This window comes from Pleurodeles waltl, chromosome 6 (genome assembly GCF_031143425.1).
Source record: "Pleurodeles waltl isolate 20211129_DDA chromosome 6, aPleWal1.hap1.20221129, whole genome shotgun sequence".
In the NCBI taxonomy this organism is placed as follows: domain Eukaryota; kingdom Metazoa; phylum Chordata; class Amphibia; order Caudata; family Salamandridae; genus Pleurodeles; species Pleurodeles waltl.
The window spans coordinates 209,189,084-209,195,083 of record NC_090445.1 but is presented as its reverse complement, the minus strand read 5'-3'; the positions used below and the strand labels follow the sequence as shown (position 1 = coordinate 209,195,083).

Genomic DNA, 6,000 nt, shown 5'->3' with positions numbered 1-6,000 from the left:
ACCATCCACACCATCGGAGGACCTAGTCGAGTCCACACTCCTCCCTGAAGCTGTGACTGGGGTCACAGAGATCGACACCTCCGGCACACCAAGTACCAGCCAAGGTAAGTGCAATATTGATTTGTAACCCCATATGTGTATGCACAAAAGCCCCTTAGGAATTAGCAAGTAATGTTATACAGTGTGAGAAGTAGTCCAGTCCACATCTTAGAAGCAGCACAACAATGCATTATGGGAGTGGCAGTCCACAACCGAGAACTAACAGTAGCACATACAATGTATTAAAGTAGAGTGACACCCAGAGGAACACAACACAGTGTAGAGAAGTACCTGTACCTTTATTACCATTGTCTGACCGTAAATGTAACATACATAACTGACATGCTGCATATTGTTGTTGCAGGTGGGCCAGGCCCAGCAGCCACAGCATCAGCACGGGTAGGCGAGACAGACACCCATCTGGCCTCCGATTCAAGCACCAGGGGGTCCCTAAACATTGCGACTGTCCGACGCAGGCCCAGGGCACTGCCACTGCCAGAGCTCAGCAACGACTCAGATGAGCAGCAGGAAGGGCCAAGTACCCCATCAGCAACAGGCAGGCGCAGCCAGATGCAGGAGGTCAGGTGTCATCAGACCACAGCACCACGCAGGATGGTGACAGATTCCTGGGCACAGCAGCATGAGGCAGGTGAGGGTCCCTCCTTATTTGGTGGCCTGGAAGGTGCTATGTTGCAGCAGCAGCGTCTACAAAATAAGCGGATCCTCGGATTAGATAAGAACTTGCGCAAACATAACCGCAACATGGTGGGCCTACATCGCCAACTTGACTCCCTCAATAACAACATTGTACAGCTGCGTGACGGACAGGTGCAGGCATCACAGCACACCAGGGACCTCACAAGTGCTGTCCCTGAACTCTGCCAGGAGCTGCGCCATGAGAGGGTGAGCCAGCGTAGACAGGAGCACAGATTTCGGAACATGTTTGGCAGCTTCTGTCGTTCGTCTAACAGGGTGGCAAATTCAACAGCACTGATTGCCCATCATGCAGTGGCTGCGCAAGTGGAGGCAGCACACAGCAGCAGGGACGTTGTGAATGGACTTGTGCAGATCACCAATGTGATCGAACACATTATGGGACCAAGGTCAGCCACTCCGAGTGAGCTTGCACTGGGGTACACTGAGGACAGTTCCAGCCTCAGCAGTGTTGCTGTACCAGCAGCGGACACCAGATGGCGCAGTGCCAGGCACAGCACTGAGGGTGACAATAGAGGTGCCAGTGATGTAACTGGGCACCCGAGTGGTGTGCGGTGGTGCAAAAAATGACTCTAACTGCCAGTGGACTTCTGTTGACACTATGAAGTAATAGTGCATTACTCTGGTCCTTCATTGTTTTGAGTTTCTCACATAACCTGTTTTTTGTTATTACTCACACGTACATTACCTGACTTAAGGTAATACATTTATTTCACTACAGGTACAGTTGTTGGAGGATTTGTGTCATTTATACTCACGTCTGAAATGGTTGTGTGTAATGTCGGCACGCCTTTGCCTTCCCTCTGCTGCACTGGTCCTGTCCGCTGCCTATAGGGGTGTATGGGATCATCATCCTCATCAGATTCAGTATCACTTATTTCTACAGGTATGCCCCTGGTGGTAGCTATAGTGTGCAAGATTGCACAAGTAGCCACTATTCTACATGTCATCTCTGGGCTGTACTGTAGTGCCCCTCCACTTTTGTGGAGGCACCGGAAGTGATTCCTCAGCAGTCCAAATGTGCGCTCCACCACATTGCGGGTTGCCCTGTGTGCTGCATTGTATCTCCGTTCAGCTGGTGTTGCAGGATTGAGGTAGGGCGTCATCATGTAGGTGCGCACTGCGTAAGCACTGTCTCCTGGAAGGGACAGAAGGTATGATGAGTAACTGAGCCATCGGACATCGGCACGTCATCAATGCGCCAGTGTACAGAGGGACAATACCTAGTAGATTTCCTTCACCAAACTCCCCAGCTAGCAGTCGTGTGTGAATCCCGCTGTGGCGAAAGATGTACGAATCATGTGTGCTCCCTGGGTACCTGGCCACGAGATCAGTAATGATGTAGGAGGCATTGCATATCACCTGTATATTCATGGAATGTTGGTATTTATGACTGCGGTACACATACTCTGTGGCTGATGGTGCACAGATTGCCACATGTGTCCCATCTATGGCACCCAGGACGTGGGGGAACTGTGCTATCTGGTAAAAATCTCTTTTGGTTTGCTGTAATTCCTGTGGGGTGTGGGGGAATCTGATGTACTGTTGTAGTTTGCTCAGCATGGTGTTGATAAATGCATTGAAAAATCTGGAGAGGGTACTCTGTGAGACCCCTCCAGCTGCTGCTATGACCCCTTGATAGCTCCCTGAGGCAAGTAGGTGGAGGGAGCATAATACCTGCACATGGGTGGGTATGCTGTGAGTCCGTAGTTCTGCGCTGCAGTATGGGTTGTAGCTCAGCTATCAGATCAAGTATCATGGCTGAGTTCAACCTATACCTCTCATATATTTCCTCCTCTGTCAGGTTAAAAAGTGTAATGCGCACTCTGAAAATGCACTCCTGTCTTCTCCTCCCTCTCCTCAAACCTGCTAAGATCCTCATCCTCCTCGCCATGACATAGAGTTCAGCCATTGTTGAAAAGAGTCTGAGGCATTCTGGGCCTCTTTATATAGGTTGCACCTGGTTACCACCTGATTTCAGTTCATGGTATTTTGCATGTGCAAAATGCCATTCTGCGAAAAATCGCAATTTGCGATTTTTTGATGCATCGATTTGCGACTTGGATTTTGCGACTCGCAATTTGCGCCACGCAATTTCCTACTGGAGATACCGAATCGCAAATTGCGAGTCGCAAAAACAGGTCACAACGCAAAAAAACGCAAATTTTGCGATTTCTTATTTTTGGTCTGCGAATACCTTTCATGCATCGCAGACCACCTTTTTGCAGCCGATTTTTGCGATTCGCACCGTTTGCACATCTGGCTTCAAATGCAAAAAACATTTCTCAACTGGCCCTTATCAACTGGGGCCGGAAATTCCCTTATGGCTTGTACCAAACTTCCCTTTGGTTCAACACCCCGCTCAGACAAGGTATGTCCCAAATAATTCACACTGCTCACCCCAATTCTGCACTTATTCATTTCCAATGTTACCCCCTTTTCCTTCAAATTTCCCAATACAACTCTCAATCTACCATACAAATCTTCTCTGTTTGTTCCCCAAATCAAAATATAATCTTGAAAACACTTAACATTCTCCAGACCTCTGAACATTGCCTCCATTATCCTTTGAAACACTGAGGAAGCAGACGCCAAACCAAACGACATACGTTTATAACGATACGCTCCATTTGGAATGACGAAAGATGTCAAATGCCGAGAATGTTTGTGCAATACAACTTGGTGATACGCCGAAGATAAATCCAAGGTCGTAAACAGCTTTGCACCTTTAACCATGGTCAACATTTCAGTAATGTTGGGTAGAGGATGCCGATCGACCCAAATTCTTTCATTTAAATCTCTCAAATCAATACACATTCTCAGAGCTCCATTGGGTTTCCTAGCTAAAACACTTGGAAATAACCAATCAGAACTTTCAATGGGTTCTATACCACCATTAGCACACAATATTTCCAGTTCTTTTGTTAGCTCCTCTCTCATAGCAATAGGAACATGTATTGGTTTGTGAACCACAGGTACCACCCCCATCTTTAACTGTATCTGATGTACAAAACCCTCTATTCTCCCCAATTTGCTGCTAAGTACCTCTGAGAACTCCTTCCCCCATACACAGCACTCCTCCAAAATTTAATTTATCACATCATGGCAAATCATGACCTGTTCATCACTGTTCGGATCCAACACAATTTCCAATTTCTTCTCATCCATCCACCCCAACAGATTACCACCCGTCCGTATCACATAAACTGTAGTTTATGTGTGATTACCTTTAAACTCTACTGTAGCTCCAAATTCCCCTACTACATCTATAGTCCACCATACGCCACAGGAGTTACATTGGATTGTAATAATTGGACATTTTGTAACCTGTTATAATCCGCTAAACTGATCAACGTGAAAAACGACCCAGAGTCCGCCATCATCTGATACTCACAACCATTGATTTTCATCAAACACATAGGTCTCCTGTTTTGTATTTGAGACACCACATATGCATCTTCTTCAACCATCAGCACCACATTTTCCTCACCGGAATCACTTTGATTTTCTTCCACTGGGTAAGATTCCACTAAGTTCACTGACTTTGCACCCCTGGAATCTTTCACCCAGTCCCCTTTGCATACCCTCATAAAATGCCCTTTCTTCTTGCACCTGGTACAAACTTTGTCAATAGCAGGACAGGACTGCGAGTTACCCAAATGTTTTTTGCTCCCACAGCGATAACATTCACCAAACTTACTACTACCACAACCACCCGACTGGAATTTCTCTTTCTTAGAAAAACGTTTTGTCTGAACACTTTGCACATCACTCTTCATACTCATTTGTTCCATGTACTTAGTAGTGGACTCAATACTACTGGCAATCTCTATAGCTTTGTCCAAGGTGAGGTACTCCATTGTCAACAATTTTTCCTGGACTTTTGTACTATTAGATTTTCCGACTATTTGATCACAAATTATCTCCTCCTCAAAAGACTTGAACTCACATGTTGCTGCTAAAACTCTTAAATCCCCCACAAAACTCTCTACAGATTCATTTGGCATTTGTTGCCTCCTGTAAAATTTATGACGCTCCATTATAACATTTTTCTTCCTTTTAAAGTGAGCATCCAAGGCTTTTCTAACCGCCCAATATTCGTCAATCTCATCTCTTTCTCCTGCCCTGCAACAGGCACAATTGATAAGTGTTTCAAAATGTTCCTACCCTCAATTCCCAAAGAATATTTCAAGAGAGCAAGTTTCTTCTTTCGAGTGAAAATGTCTCCATCAATGGCATCCAAATACGCTTCAAATCCTTCAATCCATTGCTCCCAGTCCACAGGTGGAAACCCTGGTGAAGCCAAAAATGGAATTAGAGGTAGCACTGCCTGTTGCATTTTAGTACAATTTTGTTTTTTAAACTTGCCCAATAAATAGAATTCAAATTTAACTTCCAATTGGAACCTCACTCCACAAATAACACCATGACCCACATAAAAAATAGCAGTTTAAGAAAGAGAAAAATAAACGTTTTAATTGCACGAGTATGCCAAAACAGTTAAACAGTTAAACAGTTAAACAAAGAACCTGTGTCCTTTTGAAAACCACATAACGATCAGCCCCAAAACAATCCTCCAGAGGCCGCCAACTCCTCTGTGAATAATCTTTAAATAATTCACTTCCTTCGACTGGATGGTCTACTTCTCTCCGCTGGCACACGTGATTAATAAATCACAACGCAGATCGCAGGCGTCAGCCGCGTAGCCCAGGAACTCCTTCATTCCCCTGTGGCCTCGCAACGAGTACACGCGTCTACTGAATTTGGACACATTGCCAGGAACAATAACGTCAGGCGCGTAGCTGACGCGTTGCCCAAGAAACTCCTTTCTTCCTAGAGTACACGCTGACAACGTTGCCAAGGAACCAACAACATTTGACGTGAGCCGCAGTACGAGGTTCCCCGTGATGAAACGGGACGCGTTGTCAAGGAAACGTCAGGCGCGTAGCTAACGCGAGCCGCCGCACAAGGCTCAAGTGACGATGCACATACACTCCTCCCTGCAGGCAGTAACACCGAGTACACGGACCCGATTATTGCCAATTTCAGGTCCCCACTTAGCTGAGAAGCCTGAAACCACCAGTCGATGTTTTAAACACCAGAGCTCACCAGCATTGCACTGAAAATGTGCACCGCAGCTCTCCACATCATCGCTGTCGCCACCCTGTTGGAATTTCAACTGCGTAGTTCGAATGTCCCTCGTCGCCACTGAAATGATGTGAGTCTCCTCAGGTAAAACTCATTACT

The 6,000-nt window shown here is 46.0% G+C and overlaps 2 long non-coding RNA genes across 3 annotated transcripts in view; one reads left to right on the top strand and one right to left on the bottom strand.

Annotated features, from left to right (window-relative positions):
* Positions 1 to 304: 304 nt before the first annotated feature.
* Positions 305 to 5,500, bottom strand: LOC138301905 (uncharacterized). Its single transcript, XR_011205151.1, has 3 exons — positions 5,283 to 5,500; positions 4,921 to 5,046; positions 305 to 744 (listed from the first exon to the last, which is right to left on the bottom strand). It is a non-coding gene; the product is annotated as an uncharacterized lncRNA (long non-coding RNA).
* A 206-nt stretch (positions 5,501 to 5,706) lies between these two features.
* Positions 5,707 to 6,000, top strand: part of LOC138299539 (uncharacterized) — a 425,958-nt gene continuing 425,664 nt past the window's right edge. For both annotated transcript variants that reach the window (XR_011204771.1, XR_011204770.1), the window contains exon 1: positions 5,707 to 5,985. This is a non-coding gene — a long non-coding RNA (uncharacterized lncRNA). The remainder of the gene's footprint in view (positions 5,986 to 6,000) is intronic.